At 46.8% G+C, this 17,488-nt stretch overlaps 1 protein-coding gene across 2 annotated transcripts in view; it reads left to right on the top strand.

Moving 5' to 3' along the window:
• Nucleotides 1–17,488, top strand: part of ABAT (4-aminobutyrate aminotransferase) — an 85,719-nt gene that overhangs the window by 11,916 nt on the left and 56,315 nt on the right. Inside the window, exon 1 of one of the 2 annotated variants that reach the window (XM_042239901.1) lies at nt 16,501–17,271. The exons of the other annotated variant lie outside the window; for it this stretch is intronic. The gene's annotated coding sequence lies outside the window, so the exon portion shown is untranslated. Of the gene's footprint in view, nt 1–16,500; nt 17,272–17,488 lie in introns of those variants that run through there. 2 annotated transcript variants of the gene reach the window in all.

Raw genomic sequence — 17,488 nt, forward strand, 5'->3', positions numbered from 1 at the left:
GTGGTTATTAGGGCTTCCCTGGTGGCTCAGTGGTAAAGAATTTGCCTGCCAATGTAGGAAACTCGGGTTCAGTTCCTGGTCTGGGAAGATCCCTTGGAGAAGGAAATGGCAACCCACTCCAATATTCTTGCCTGGAAAATCCCATGGACAGAGAAGCCTGGCAGGCTACAGTTCATGGGATCGCAAAAGAGTCAGACACAACTGCGCTCACACACACACACACACACACACACACACACACAGAGAGATTAGATGGTAAGAGTGAGTGGTCGGATGCTTTCTACCTGCCAGGCACTGGGTTCTGTTTGGATTATCTCATTTAAAGCTTTCAATAATCCAGGTGGGAATGACCTTCTTTGTGGACGTGGAAACAGAATCAGAGAATTTTAAGTTTCTTGGCCAAGATCACAGACGAAAGAAGGGCCAGAAACTGGACACGTGAAACATAATCCAGTCCATAGCAAGACTATTATGGCAACAAACTGGTTGCCCCATTTAGACTCCGCCAACTGTGTGTATGAGGAGTCCCCTTCCTCCATACCCTCTCCAGCTCCAGCACCTCAACTTGCTATTATATTTCAGCCATTCCAGGAGTTGTGTATTTTTTTCTAACATTTCTCTACTAACTGAATTCATCACCTTTTCTAGGCTATGTATGTTGACTTCCTGGAATTCCTGTTTAAGAAGTGCCTATTAAGATCGAATTCCTGTTTAAGAAGTGCCTATTAAGATTGCGTGTCCATTTTTCTTTGCATTTGTCTATTTTTCTTTTTCTTCTAGATTTTTTAAGAGTTTTCTTAATCTTTCTGGATAAAGACCCTCTGCCAGTTATGTGTTATTGATCTTCCTCTACTCTGTGGCATGCATTTACTTTTCAGTGGTGACTTTGGGTTATTGGGACTTTAATTTTTAGATGAGCTCATACTCATCTTTTTTGTGTGGTTTTGTGTGCTAGTTCAGGAATTTAAAGTCATTCATGTTGCCCCTCTGTTTTCTAGAAGCTTTCACATTTAGTTTTTCATATTTATCTCTAACATCTGCCTGGGGTTGATTTTTAGGTATTGAATGAGGTAAGATCATGCTAAATTTTTCTTTCTGTATGAATAATCCCACTGAGCCAACATCACAGACTCTTTAATTAATTTATTTATTTATGGCTGTGCTGGGTCTTGCTGCTGTTCGCAGATTTTCTCTAGTTGTGGCGAGCGGGGGCTACTCTTCATTTCGGTGGCTTCTCTTGTTGCAGAGCAGGAGCTCTAGAGCGCAGGCTCAGTAGTTGCAGTACACGGGCTTAGTTTCTCCGAGGCACGTGGGATCTTCCCGGCCCACGGACTGAACCCATGTCCCCTGCATTGGCAGGCGGATTCTTATCCCCTGGGCCACCAGGGAAGTCCTCGGATTGCTTCTGTGCTGGGGAATCTGTTACCTCTGTAGTAACACATGGGTCCTGTGGCCTCATCCCACAGTTCCTGGCTCTGAGCATCTTTGTTTTGCCGGCAGTGGAAGCAACAGTTTTTCCTCGCAGGCAGCCCAGGTTTCGCTGGCGATAGCATCTGCCAGGCTCGACATCAGGTCTGGAACCCTTCCGTCCCCGCCAGCGAGCATGTCCTGCCTGCTGGGCATTTGCAGGACGTGTCTGATGCAGGCCCTGCGCCATGGACTTGAGCCAGGGCTCTTCATTCATTGTCCTCTCTGCTCATCACCCCACGGATGAGCAAACAGCAGCCCAGAGCACTCAAGCCACTGGCCTAAGACCACACAGCTTCCAAGGGGCAAACGTGACGGTTTTCTTTCTTATTTAAAATGATGTTTATTTCTTATTTTAGTTTTGGCTGTGCTGGGTCTTTGCTGCTTTGCACAGGATTTCTCTGGCTGTGGTGTGTGGGGGCCACTCTCCAGCTGCGTCATGCGGGCTTCTCACTGAGGTGGCTTCTCTTGCTGTGGAGCACAGTCTCTAGGCTCGCCGGCTTCAGTAGCTGCGGCTGTAGATGCAGACCCCATAGCCGTGGTGCACGAGCTTAGCTGCTCTGTAGTGTGTGGGATCCTCCCGGACCAGGGATCAAACCCGAGTCCCCTGCAATGGAACGCGGATTCCTATCCACTATGCCTCCAGGGAAGTCCATGACGGGTTTCAGCTTGCTACGAATTTTATTTTCTAAACTTGAATAGTACTTTTTTTCCCCCTCTTCCAAATGGTGGATCCTATTCTTCAGTAATTTCACCTGAAGAATTCCAATTTTGTTTAGAGTCTGGATTCTAAAATATTCCCAAATCTCTGCCTAAGACCCCTCATTTTGCCTTTGGCACTGCTTTTTCAATTTTGTGCCCAGCATGAGGTTTCGTTTCTTTCTGCACCACGTAGAATAATTAAGAAGATTTTAATGTGTCAAGATACATGTCTGCTGGTTTTTTACAGAACTGGAGGCGGGGGGAGAGAGCTCTGTCTATGCCAGCACTCAAAATCTCATTAAATGGATCCATCCCTGTTTGGGGAGGGCTTCCCTGGTGGCGCTAGCAGTAAAGAGCAATGTAGGAGATGTAAGAGACTTGAGTTCAGTCCCTGGGTCGGGAAGATCCCCTGGAGGAGGAAATGGCAATCCACTCCAGTACTCCTGCTTGGAGAATCCCATAGACAGAGGAGCCTGGTGGGCTACAGTCCACCGGCTTGCAGAGAGTCAGACATGACTGAAGTGACTTAATACGCACTGTTTGGGGATGGGAAATCCAGACAGAGCTGACAAGATTGATGATGTTTTCATGAAACTGGGCATCTGTTGTGTTCCTTGTGGGTTCTTATTGCAGGAATTTTCTGGCGAGAGGACAAAGAAGCAGAAACTTTAGAGTCTGGAGAGATGGTATAGTTTTGGAATAAGGATCCGCTTCCCCCTCCACAGTGGGATGCGTGGGGGGTGGAGATGACTACCCTTCCGATTACAGATTTCCATTAGTCCCTCCATTTGCAAACTGTGCTTCCCATACTGGCTCCCTCTTCTGTTTTCTGAGCACCTACTCTGCATGGTGGTGTGCTGGGTGCTCCAGTTACCCTCGCCTTATAGTTGTTGTTTAGTCGCTAAGTCATGTCCAACTCTTTGCGACCCCATGGACTGCAGCCCACCAGGCTCCTCTGTCCATGGGATTCTCCTGGCAAGGACACCGGAGTTCCCTTCTCCAGGGGATCTTCCTGACCCAGGGATCAAACCCACATCTCCCTCATTGCAGGCGGATTCTTTACCACTGAGCCACAAGGGAAGGTCACCTCAAAGAGAAATAAAGCAACTATACTCTAATAAAATTAATTAAGAAAGCAAGCTGGCCTTGGGCCACATCTGGGCTAGTGCTCACCGACAGAGAAGGAGAAAGAAACTCTGGAGGCCACCGCATCCTAACACCAGAGTTCCAACTGGGGACCCTCAGGGGGTGAGTTCACACAGCTCTGTGCCCCATTCTCCACCCACACAGCGCACATCCCCGACCTCCTCCCCGTCCCCCACCTAAGACCATGCTCTGGGAGCCGCTGAGCTAGTACTGGGAATGCTGGCATCCACCTGTGTCTACCCCGAGTTCATATCCAGGAGAACTTTTTCCCCACCTCTCTTCAACTCTGTGGAATGAACAGTCCCAGGTTTGCTTGGGGACATCCTTTGGAAAGAAGTGGCATGTCAATGCCACATGGTGATCGGGGAAAGCTGCTGAGTCTGCTAGGCTGGCAATGGGAGCGAGAACTCCTCGGAGACGTCTGTGAAAAGACAGGAATGAGAAGCAGATGGTTCCTAGTGGCTGCGATAAGAGGCCAGTGACTTGGTGTACTTCTCATTTTCTGCAGGAGCCAAATGATGGTAGAGATTATGTTTCTCCACGAGCATAGTATCACCCCACAGCACCGTGCTCGTGATTCTGCAGAAAAGCAGGCCCCATTGTCACTTATTCAATAGAGCAGGGGCGGTTGGGGGCAGGGGGGTGAGACTTACTTAACCTTCTGTGGGTCTCAGTGTCCCCATCTGCAAAAAAGCTTTGCCTTTGCCTCACAGGATGTTTACAAACATCATTGATCAGAGAACAGAGAACACCAAGGGGCACTTCAGCTTCCTTGGCCTTGGCTTTCTCATCCACTGAATGGGAAGAAGTCTTCCTTGTGGAGCAATTCTGTTTCCTGTGCTGGGCCCTCGTTGCTGTGCACTCCCTTCTCTAGTTGTGGCGAGCGGGGGCTACTCTCTCGTTGCGGTGCACGTGCCTCTCACTGCGGTGGCTTCTCTTGTCGTAGAGCACAGGCTCTAGGGCTCAGCAGTTTCAACACTCGGGCTTAGTTGCCCTGAAACATGTGGGGTCTTCCCAGAACAGGGATGGACCCCGTGTACCCTGCATTGGCAGGTGGGTTCTTAACCACTGAGCCTGGTGCCCCAGCCCCAGAGGTGTCCACATCCCAAGGACTGAGCAACACTCAACACGTAAGTTATATTTTGCGTCAACAATAAGAGAGAGGTGAAGGGGAGCTTGCATCCTGGGGCAGGGAGACAGATGTATCCATGAACAAATGGAAAACGGCGAAGGGCCTCAATGAAAATCAAATTCCGTTACTTGAATTAATGGGAGTCAGCAAAGCCATGTAAGAGTCAGACCATAAAGAAGGCTGAGCTCCAAAGAATTGATTCTTTCAAACTGCTCTGCTAAAGAAGACACTTGAGAGTCCCTTGGACTATAAGGAACTCAAACCAGTCAATCCTAAAGGAAATCAACCCTGAATACTCATTGGAAGGATTGATACTCCAATACTTTGGCCACCTGATGCGAAGAGCCAACTCATTGGAAAAGACCCTGATGCTGGGAAAGACTGAGAGCAAGAGAAGGGGGTGACAGAGGATGAGATGGCTGAATCGCATCCCTGGCTCAATGGCCATGAGTTTAAGCAAACTCCAGTAGATACTGAAGGACAGGGAAGCCTGGCGTTCTGCAGTCCATGAGGTGGCAAAGAGTCAGACATGACTGAGCAACTGAAGAAAGAAAGAGAGGCCTCTCTGACTGGGTGGTTTCTGAGCTCTGAAAGATGCCAGTCGTTCAGAGACAGGGAAGCATGTTCCCAGGTTGGGGGCTAGGCTCTGCACAGCAGGCACACGCAGGACCCAGTCCAAGGACTTTGAGGTTATAGTGAGAAGGTGGGGTTTTATCCTCTTTGCAATCAGACACCGTTGGTAGGTTATTAACCACGGAGTGACGTGATCTGCTTCACTTTAAAGCAATCGCTCTGGGTTCAGCCCTCGCTACAAAACTGGTCCCTGCTGCCGGAGAGGTTGGGGACCACTGCTCTACAGTGACCTACAGCATTTACAGCAAATAATACCGCTTTCAGACACTAGAGTGATGTACAGGTTTTCACTTAAAATTTTTTCTGGTCAAAAAGCAAGATGGGGGCTTCCCTGGTGGTTCAGTAGTAAGGAATCCACCTGCCAATGCAGGAGACATGGGTTCGATCGCTGGTCCAGGAAGATCCCACAAGCCACGGAGCAGCTAAGCCGGTGCGCCACAAGTACTGAGCCTGTGCTCCAGAGCCCATGAGCTGCAGCTATGGAAGCCCGAGTGCCCTAGGTCCCCGGCTCAGTAACAAGAGAAGCCGCTGCAACAAGAAGCCCACTCACCGCAGCTAGAGAGCAGCCCCACCTTGCCGCAACTAGAGAAAAAGCCTGCTCAGCAACGAAGACCGAGCACAGCCAGAAATAAATAAACAACTTTTTTTAAAAAAGCAAGATAGGATGTCCCTGGCGGTCCATTGGTTAAGACGCCACACTTCCGTTGCAGGGGACTCCGGTTAGATCCCTGATCAGGGAACCAAGATCCCACAGGCCACACGGAGCAGCCAAAAACTAGGGAAACAAAAAAAGCAAGATCACGTCAAGGTGGGTGTGGGGGAGTCTTGTAAATGTTGGTAAAGACAGAGAAATGGGGCAGACAGCAAATGCTGGCTCCGGAGGAGCACACACCTCCAGCGCTGCCGGTGTGTTAGCAGGAAAAAGAACCCGTGCGTGCTGCAGCCGGTGGCATGGCCAAACCCGCGCAGCGCGCTTTCTCTACAGACTGAACTCTGAACCTGGAGACGCGTGCGTCACTGCTGCGTCCTAAGGAAGATAGGATCGATCTGTGGTTTCAAAGCTTGGAAAGCTTGCATCAGTGTCGGCTAACTTTTTCTGGAAGGGCCAGATGGCCAGTGTTTTCCGCAGTGCGGCTACATGCTTTCCGTCGCAGCCACAGAAACGAACAAGCAGGGATGAGTCTTCATTTGCAAAAATCACGCAGCTGGCCACAGTGTGCAGACTCATAGCCTAGAATTTGAATCCCCGGGCTGCCAGGCCATAGCACATGCTCTTGCCTGGCCTTCCAGGAACCCCAGGTTTCCTTTCCCAAGCTCCCCTTTCCTTCTGTGTCTTGGGATGAGTCTAGAAGTTTCGAGTTGTGGCGACAAGACGTGCGCTGCGCTCCCTGACCCTGCTGACCTACTTTCAACTTTCAAGTATTTTACACCTGGGATCAGAATCCAGTTTGACCTGGTTCAGTGCCAGAGAACAAATGCCCTCTTTGGAGTCTATCTGAGAGCTCATCTCTTCCCACACCTTCGGAAACCAAACTGAGCACAGATCAATGTCCCAGTGCCTGTGAGGCTCTCTGTGAATGCCAATAATGTCAAGTTATCCAGTACTTATTTTCTTGCGATTAGCTGTCTAGACACATTGCGCTGCCATCAACACAAGGCTGCCCGTGTTATAGTTTCTTTCTGTGTATTATTAGAGAAAGAGAGAGGCTGCTTTCAGGTCATTAGAGAGGATTCAGAAAATACCAAGAGGTGGAAAACAGTAGGCTTCGCCATAGTTCCATATCCAAGGCAAAACGGTGTTGAACAGAAATTTCATTTCTTTCCAGCCTTTTTTTTCCCGTATTGGTTTATGGGCTTGTTTTTGCGTCTATATGAAATTCTAGCCAGACTGCATATAAAATTTTATGGTCTTTTCTCTCTCATTTATATCACTTCAAAAATCGTTCCCCTGCCATTTTACATGGTTTTCAGTAAATAATTGTCATATCACAACTTATTTGAGCAGTCCTTTGCTGTTGCTTGTTTACATCGTTTTTAGTGGTCCACTCTTCTAAAATACACTGTTCTGAACAACAGAGCCTGGAACTATTACTTTATTTAAGATTGATCGCATTAGCTATGTTTCTGGGGGTGGAATTATTTGGGATTCAAATATTTAATATCTCTTGACTCTTTGGGGCTCCATTGTTTTCTAAAAGTGTTGAACCCAGATACCGTACATCACAATCTGTTTGGAGAGAGAGCGGGCATGATGTTCTGACTCTCAGATTGGAAATGCAAATAACATAACTCCCAGATGCTTGCTTGCTTGGTTAGTCCTACCTTCTGGGTCTCATTTCAAAGAGAGGGAATTGACTCCATAGTTAACACACACCCTTAATTTCACAGGTGCTATTTCTTGAGTTTAACTGTTTGCTAGCAAATTGGCCACATTTCTAGAACTTCTATACTTGTTGGATTAGGACTTTGCACACAAGAGGATGTCATTCATTTTTTTTCTTTTGCCTTTTAGTTAACTATAAGGTGTTGAATATAGTTCCCTGTGCTGTACATTAAGACCTTGTTGTTTATTTTATATAAAGTAGTTTGTATCTGCTAATCGCAAACTCCTTATTTATCCCTCCCCGCCTCCCTTTCCACTTTCGTAACCATACATTTGTCTTCTATGTCTGTGGGCCTCTTTTGGTTTTGTAAAGTTCATTAGTATCATTTTTTTAGATCCATATGTAAGTGCTATCATATGATGGATATCAATAATTTTGTAATATAGTTGTGTCATTTTGGAGAAGTTTATTTTCTTCCAAGTCCTGAGCTCTCTCATCTATAAAATGGGAATAGTAAGAGGTCCACTCAGGTCAGGAAGCAACAGTTAGAACTGGACATGGAACAACAGACTGGTTCCAAATAGGAAAAGGAGTACGTCAAGGCTGTATATTGTCACCCTGCTTATTTAACTTACATACAGAGTACCTCATGAGAAATGCTGGGCTGGAAGAAGCATAAGCTGGAATCAAAATTGCCAGGAGAAATATCAATAACCTCAGATATGTAGATGACACTACCCTTATGGCAGAAAGTGAAGAGGAACTAAAAGCCTCTTGATGAAAGTGAAAGAGGAGAGTGAAAAAGTTGGCTTAAAGCTCAACATTCAGAAAACTAAGATCATGGCATCTGGTCCCATCACTTCATGGGAAATAGATGGGAAAACAATGAAAACAGTGTCAGACTTTATTTTGGGGGGCTCCAAAATCACTGCAGATGGTGACTGCAGCCATGAAATTAAAAGACGCTTACTCCTTGGAAGGAAAGTTATTACCAACCTAGACAGTATATTCAAAAGCAGAGACATTACTTTGCCAACAAAGGTCCATCTAGTCAAGGCTATGGTTTTTCCAGTGGTCATGTATGGATGTGAAAGTTTGACTGTGAAGAAAGCTGAGTGCCAAAGAATTGATGCTTTTGAATTGTGGTGTTGGAGAAGACTCCTGAGAGTCCCTTGGACTGCAAGGAGATCCAACCAGTCCATTCTAAAGGAGATCAACCCTGGGATTTCTTTGGGAGGACTGATGCTAAAGTGGAAACTCCAATACTTTGGCCACCTCATGCAAAGAGTTGACACACTGGAAAAGACTCTGATGCTGGGAGGGATTGGGGGCAGGAGGAGAAGGGGACGACAGAGGATGAGATGGCTGGATGGCATCACTGACTCGATGGACATGAGTTTGGGTGAACTCCGGGAGTTGGTGATCGACAGGGAGGCCTGGTGTGCTGCGATTCATGGGGTCACAAAGAGTCGGACACGACTGAGCAACTGAACTGAACTGAACTGAACTGACTCAATACATAGTGCTCTCGTGCCGGGCACTGTGCTGGGGACCGACCCCTTCTCTGGGGAATGGGGAATGGCCTGGAAGACACAGATTAGGTAAATACACAGGGCTTCCCCAGTGGTCCAGCAGTTAAGATTCCAGCTGCCAGTGCAGGGAACACTGGTTCAATCCCTGGTCTGGGACGATTCCAAATGCCACAGGGCAGCTAAACCCATTCAGCACAATTGCTGAAGCCCACGCCCTCCAGAGCCCATGCTCCGCAACAAGAGAGGCCACCACAGTGGGAAGCCTGTGCACAGCAGCAAAGACCCAGCACAGCCCCAAATAAATAAACAACAAAAATTGTGAAAAAGGAAGATATACAAATAAATGTAGATCTGCAATCTGTGATAAATGTGAAGGAATAATAACACAGGGAGCAGTGAGAAATTCCAGCAGGATAAGCATATTTCCATGAGGTTATAAAAAAAACAAGCTTCTCTAAGGACATAACATGTGATGTTGGAGACCTGTGTGTGTGTGTGTGTGTGAGCTCAGTTGTATCCAACTATTTTCAACCCCCTGGACTACAGCCCACCAGGCTCCTCTGTCCATAGGGTTATCCCAGGCAAGAATACTGGAGTGGGTTGCCATTTCCTTCTCCACAACTCCAGTATTCTGGCCTGGGATAACCCTATGGACCGAGGAGCCTGGTGGGCTGTAGTCCACAGGGTTGCAAAAGAGTCAGACTCGACTTAGCAACTAAACAAAAACAACATTATATATAACCTTAAAAAAACTGGAATTATTGTATCAGCTCTCTAAAGAAGATGATGCTGTCATCACACCACGTTTCATAAATATCCTTCCATACTGAAATCCCCCCAAAACAACGGGATTTACCTCATTGTCATTAAAGGATAAGAAAGAGAATACAAAAAAAAAAAAAAAAAAAAACTGGAGTGGGTTGCCATTTCCTTCTCCAAAGGGTCTTCCTGACCCAGGGATGGAACCTGTGTCCCCTGAATTGCAGGCAGATTGTTTACAGTCTCAGCCACCAGGGAAGCCCCAAATAGGACATACAACTAACTTTAAAATTTCATCTCTTTCCCTTTTTTGGTAACATATTCAGTAAGGAGGAGGGGGGGTTTAACAGGGATATTCAGTCATTTCAGAATGGCTCAGGTCTTTTTTTTTTTCTTTAATTTTTATTGGAGTACAGTTGATTTACAATAGCTAAGTGAATCAGTTATACATATATCAGCTCTGGTCTTTATCATGTCCTATTTTAGATGTTAGGTGATCTATGAATTTCCCAATGATTTATATCTTTTTATTTAATTTAAAAATTTTTTAAATTATAGTTGATTTAATAGATTTTAAATTACATACCTGACTCGCATTTAGAATTGACCCTTGACCAACAGATTGAACTGCACAGATTGTTTTCAATAAATATAGAACCTAGAGACTTCCCTGGCAGGCCAGTGCTTAAAGACTTTGCCTTCCAGCGCAGGGGATGTGATTCAGTCCCTTGTGGGGGAGTTAAGATCCCACATGCCTTGTGGCCAAAAAATCAAAATATAAAACAGAAGCGATATTGTAACAAATTCAACAATGACTTTAAAATAATGATCCACATCAAAAATATCTTTTGAAAAGTACAGTACCTGTATTATCACCTTAGAGGTCTTTGAACTAACCGTGGTGGAGAGTTTGTGCAGGATTAGAGCTCACAGTATGTGGAAAACAAAAAAACTAAGATTTGCATCCTGATTCTGCCCACATATGTCAGCTTCCCGCCCCTGGGTGAGTCGTTTATCAGTTCTTTTGTTTTTGAGGCAGAGAGAGCGCGACGCAGATTTTGGACTGTGGGGGTCGGTGCCCATGATCCCCATGTTGTTCGAGGGTCAGGTGTCTATTTTTAACTGCATTGATCTAAATGGGGCTCCCCAGGTGGCACAGTGGTAGAGAATCCACCTTCAATGCAGACGACACAAGAGATGCAGGTTTGATCCCTGGGTCGGGAAGATCCCCTGGAGAAGGAAATGACAAGCTGCTCCAGTATTCTTGCCTGGAGAATCCCATGGACAGAAGAGCTTGGTGGGCTACAGTCCCTGGGGTAGCAAAGAGTCGGACACGACCAAGTGACTGAGCATGCACACACACAAAGTTCTGGTTTAAGAAGCAGGAATGATTAAGGAATGAGAAAATCGTGGACTCGGCAGCCAGAAAGATTGGGGGTACCCGCGTAGCACCCTTCTGTATGTTATCGGGGAAGCTTATTAACCTCTCTATGTCTCTTTCACATCTGCAAAATAGGAGGAAAAATCCCTAACAGAAAGGAGTTGTTTTGAGGCTTAAAAGAGATTATATAGGAAACGTGCTTATCTCAGTCCTAGACACAAAATAGGTGCTCAGACAGAAGCGACAGGTACAGCTTTTGTTCCAGGTGCTTAGGGGTGTTTGGCATTCAAAAGTGCCTGAGCACGCTATGGAGAACAGTATGAAGGTTCCTTAAAAAACTCAGCATTCAGAAAACTAAGTTCATGGCATCCGGTCCCATCACTTCATGGCAAAAAGATGAGGAAACAATGGAAACAGTGAGAGACTTTATTTGTGGGGGGGGGGGCTCCAAAATTACTGCAGATGGTGACTGCAGCCATGAAATTAAAAGATGCTTGCTTCTTGGAAGAAAAGCTGTGACCAACCTAGACAACATGTTACAAACCAGAGACATTACTTTGCCAACAAAGGTTCATCTAATCAAAGCTATGGTTTTTCCAGTAGTCATGTATGGATATGAGACTTGGACTATAAAGAAAGCTGAGCACCAAAGAACTGATGCTTTTGAACTGTGGTGTTGGAGAAGACTCTTGAGAGTCCCTTGGACTCCAAGGAGATCCACCCAGTCCATCCTAAAGGAAATCAGTCCTGAATATTCATTGAAAGGACTGAGGCTGAAGCTGAAGCTCCAATACTTTGGCCACCTGATGCGAAGAACTGACTCACTGGGAAAGACCCTGATGCTGGGAAAGATTGAAGGCAGGAGGAGAAGGGGACGACAGAGGATGAGATGGTTGGATGGCATCACTGACTCAATGGACATGAGTCTGAGCAAGCTCTGGGAGTTGGTGAAGGATAGGGAAGCCTGGCGTGCTGCAGTCCATGGGGTCTCAAAGAGTCGGACATGACTGAGCGACTGAACCAAAAAAACCCCTAAAACTAGAGTTACCACGTGATCCAGCAATCCCACTCCTATGCATCCCAGTGTTCACAGCAGCACTGTTCACAATAGCTGAGACAGGGAAGCAACCTAAAGGCCCATCAACAGGTGAATGGATCAAGAAGATGTGGTCCATGGACACAACGGAACACTACTCAGCCACGAGGAAGAATGAAATCATGCCGTTTGTAACAACATGCATGGAGCTAGAGATTATCATGATGAGCAAAGTCAGAAAGAGAAAGACAAATATCGTATAATACCCCTTAAACGCAGAATCTAAAATGCAACACAAAGGAACGTATTTGTGATACAGAAACAGACTCAGACACATAGAGAACAGATGTGCTTGCCAAGGAAGAGGGGCGTGAGGAGGGGGGGAAGGATTGGGAGTTTAGGATCAGCAGATGTAAACCATTATTTATAGGATGGATAAACAACAAGCTCCTACTGTATAGCACAGGGAACTATATTCAGTATCCTGTGATAAACTATAATGGAAAAGAATATTTTAAAAGAATATACATATACACACGCATATAGGTGTGATTGAATCACTTTAGTGTTCGACAGAAATTAACACAACACTGTAAATCAACTATAATTTAAAAAGAAGTGGGCTGGGGCTTCCCTGGTGGCTCAGTGGTAAAGAACCCGCCTGTCAATGCAGGAGACAGTCTGGTCTGGGAAGATCCCACATGCTGCGAGGCAGCTAAGACCCGGCAGCACAGTTACTGAGCCTGTGCTCTCGAGCCCAGAGCCACGACTACTGAAGCGCCCACACCCTAGAGCCCATACGCTCCGCAGAAGAGAAGCTACTGCAGTGAGAAGCCCACACCCTGCAACTAGAGAGCAGCCCACACAGCAACAAAGACCCAACACAACCATAAATAAATAATTTTACAGCAGCTAAAAATAATACAAAGTGGGCTGAGTAGATCTGAAGGTAACTCCCTGGGCGTAGCAAGATGGCTTCGGGATAAGCTTTTCACCTCTATCACCACCTTTGATCTTGAGAACCACCCTGCAAGGTATAGTCAGCCCCTTGCAGAGCTGGGGAAACTGAGGCACAGAGGCCCTGCAAGGTCCGAATGTGACATCAGACCAGGTGTCCTCCTGTCAACCCCGCTGTGCTCCCTTGAAATTTGCCACACCTCCGAAGTGTGTTCCAGTTTTTGCTTCACCGTCTGGTTATGTATGGCGCTAGAGGGGGCAACCTGGTGGGCTGCCTTCTATGGGGTCGCACAGAGTCGGACACGACTGAAGTGACTTAGCAATAGCAGCAGTGGTGAAAGAACCCGCCTGTCAATGCAGGAGACTCAAGAGATAAGGAAATGGCAACTCACTCTAGTATTCTGGCCTGGAGAATCCCATGGACAGAGGAGCCTGGTGGGCTACAGGCCATGGGGTCGCAAAGGGTCGGGCACAACTGGGCAACTAACACACACTCTGCCGTCCTCCTGAAACCGGGAAGAAGAGCCTCGTCGAGTACCGACCAGCCCCTGCAGGGCTGACCTTCCCTGAGGGTGCAGTGGGGGTGCTCTGTGTTTTCTGGGGAGGCTCACAAAGCAAGGAGACATTTCTCATGAAGAGCTAGTGCTGACACTTGTAACTGCTCATAAAACCATGTTCCCCAGACCCACTGGTCCACTTAAGTCTCAAACCAATGTGATATCCAAGTTTAAGAGCTGCTGGGGACTCAAGGGACATTGTCCCATTCTGCTCCTTTGCAACTTCTTTGGCTTAGATTTTGATCAGTTGCTCTCCCAGGTATTTATAGAAATGTGTGCCCCCACCAGCACGAACAGATAGTTCATGATGATCAGTCAGTGTGGAGAAAGCGGAGGGAGAGTGAGATGGCAGTCAGGAGGCTGGGGCAGCCATCCACCTAAGCCACGATGGGGACCACAACTGGGACAGGAGAAAGAGGAGAGCATGGAGGCTGGAGCTGGTGTGGAGGGGAAATGCCAGGGCGCAGTACTGAGTGAAGGGGGGTAGGGAGGGATCAAGGCTGTGTCTCGGGTTTCCGGCTTGAATAACTGGGTAGACAGTGGTTCTACTTGCTGCTATGCTGAACACAGGGAATGGAATAGAAGCGGTGAAGGGGAAAATATGATGGTGTTTAGCTGGAAATGTATCGAGCTTAATGTGCAGGACTCCAGTTGAAACAAGGAGGAAGATTCAGGGATGGGGAGTCATGTGTGGAAACCATGAGCGCACATGAGCACTCCCAGGGATGCATGGATGGATGGATGGATGGATGGATGGGTGGGTGGACGAGGGGGAGACTGGGTGGGTGGATAGATGGAAGAAAAGATAGGTGGACGGATGGATGTTTAGGTAGATTAGTGGGAGACTGAGTGGGTGAATGAATGTAAGAAAAGATAGGTGGACAGATGGATGGGTGTATAGGTAGATTAGTGGGAGACTGGGTGGGTGGATGGGTGAAGGCAACTGGAAGTATGTAGAAAATCTGATTTGTGTAATGATCTTATATAATTTGAATATTTTTTTCAAAATCAATACTGTGATACTAGTTTTGAGTTGAGGCTCATATATATCTAAATCTGAATATTGTCTTTCTATTTCCTTTTCCTGTGAAACTTGTTGATTATGTATTATACAAATAGTTTTCTCCTAGATGGACCTCGAAAGCATGTTGCTAAGTGAATAAGTCAAACAGAGAATCATAAATACTGTATGATCTCACTTATATGTGGAATCTAAAACAAAAATACCCACAAAACTCATAGGAAAAAAGGTCAGACTTGTGGTTGCCAGAGGTATGGGCTACAGGAAGGGAAAATTGAAAGAAGGCAGCTGAAAGTTATGAACTTCCAGTTATAAGAGAAATAAATACTAGGGATGAAATGTATAAGGATGACGATAGTTTACACTGCTGTGTAATATACAGGAAAGTTGTTCAGATAGCAGACCCCAAGAGTTCTCATCCTAAGGAAAATTTTTATTGTATCTATGTGAGATGATAGATGATAACTAAACTTACTAGGTGATTAGTTTACAGTATATGTAAATCAAACCATCATGCTGTATACCTTAAACTTAGTGATATATGTCAGTTATTTCTCAATAAAACTTTGAAACCTTTAAAAAAAAAAGATAGATGGGTGACTAGATGGATGGATGAATGAGTGGGAGACTGGGTGGGTGGACGGATGGAAGAATAGATAGATGGGTGAATAGATGTTTAGACAGATGGGTGAATAGATGGATGGATGGATGGATGGATGAGTGGGAGACTGAGTGGGTGGATGGATGAATAGATGAGTGAGAGACTGGATGGATGGATGGATGGATGAATGAATAGATAGATGGGTGAATAGATGTTTAGACAGATGGGTGAATAGATGGATGGATGGATGGATGGATGGATGGATGGATGAGTGGGAGACTGAGTGGGTGGATGGATGAATAGATAGATGGGTGAATAGATGGATGATGGGTGGGAGGATGGATGGATAAATGAGTGGATGGATGGATGAATAGAAGGATGAGTGGGAGACTGGGTGGGTGGATGGATGGAAGAAAAGATAGATAGGTGGATGGATGGATGGACACCTAGATGACAGACAGAAATCTAGGTTTTATTCTATTTAGATTGAATCAGGTGGAATTGCTGTTTTGGTTGTTAAAAATGATCAAATATTTAATTTTTTGCAGGCTGAAGCACTTGAGGGGGAAGGGTACTGATGTCTGCAATTTACTTTGAAATGCATCAACAAATCAGAAGGGTTAATGGATGGAGAGAGGGGTAGATGCTGTGATGAAGTGATTATGGTAAAAACGTTAACAGCAGAAGCTAGGCTGTGGGTGGACAGGTATTCAGTGTCAAATTCATCTTTGCTGTATGTTGGGAATTTCCATAATAAATTCAGGGAAAATGTTTTCCAGTGGTCAGATGTTGACATTTTCGTGTCGTTTCACCGAGTGTTTATTCCTCATTTCGCCAAAAGATCCTTCCAGGTTTCCTTTCTGTGTCATCAACAGATCTGCCTTGCTGAGACTCCTCTGGCCTTATTCTTCCCAGAATTGGGGGCTGGGGGCGGGGGTTATTGTCCCCCACGCCACCCCCAAAGTTCAGGTTGAATTGCCCCAACGTGCTGATTACCGCCCCAAGTTCACCGGTATCTGGCTTGTAATAATTATAGATTTCCTCTGCGATTTGATCGCATTGGTTGCCACGGCAACGGCGTAATAGCTCAACTGAAGCGCTGTCACGGTGATTTAGAACCAACCCGTCTCTCTTGCATCCTCCGGTCTGGGCGACCCCACCTCCTTGCCGTCGTCATGGCAACTGATGAGCAGCATGTGATGGAAAGCTCTGGGCTCCCCCCACTCAACCTCCCCATCTTGTGACCATTGCCACGCCCTCTTCTGGGCCCCGCTGTGGACAGGCACTGACCCCAGCTTGGGCTGTAATGGGGAGGCTAGAGTAATCCCTCAGACCCCCTCCCACAGAGGGGGGTCAGATGGACTGTAAGGACCAGGGCAGCCGCCCCTCCCCCTGGCCCCGGAGGTCTTGGAGATGACCTGGCACCCCTCAGAGCCCCTCAGGGCTGTGACACAGGCTGGTTCTGCCACCACCGTCCAGGGGAAGCCATTTAGTCTTCCGCAGCCTTGGGTCTGTGCTTTGTAGGCTCAGGAATTCCTGAGCTGGCTAGAGAAAAATCAAGAGAGAGGCTCCTGGAAGGGGTCAAGGGGACAAAAACAGCCTATTTCAGAAAGTCCCAGAGCAGGTGGTTCCTGTGGCTCTTTTCCTTTCTGCTTCTGTCCGGAAATCTTTCTCTCTGTCTCTCTGAATCCATCTTTCCACCTCACGCTCTCTCTCCCTTCCCTCCTCCTCACCTTCTCCCCATCTCTCTCCTCTAAGCACTTGCTAGGAGCCAGCTGAGTGCATCCTTTTCCAAAGCTGCTTTGCTTCGGAGGAGCCCTGTTCCCCCTCCAGTATCTGAGCCAATGTTCTGGGGACAGCCTGGGAGTCTAGAGCATCCTCCCAAGGGGGGAACTGGTACCCGGCGGCGCCTCTTAGGACGAACCAGCTGGCCGCGTCCCTGAAACTCTGCAGGATGGCATAGAGGAGACATTGTAAGCAGGCAAGAGCTGGGCTTGCTGCAGGACCCTGACGACCGGGCACTGTGAGTGCAGACGTGTGTGTGTGTGTGTGTGCGCATGTATTTGCACGTATTGCACGTATCTGCTGACATATGGAGGTGTGTCACTGTTATTTGTGGTAGCGGGTGTGTAAGTGTGTACCCCGCGGCACATGTGCAAGTGTCCCTGTGGGTGACTTTCTATGTGAAGGACACACAAACCTGCATGACAGATTTTTTAAGGATATTTTGCCAAGAGAAC

The sequence above is a fragment of the Ovis aries genome, chromosome 24 (genome assembly GCF_016772045.2).
Source record: "Ovis aries strain OAR_USU_Benz2616 breed Rambouillet chromosome 24, ARS-UI_Ramb_v3.0, whole genome shotgun sequence".
Lineage (NCBI taxonomy): Eukaryota > Metazoa > Chordata > Mammalia > Artiodactyla > Bovidae > Ovis > Ovis aries.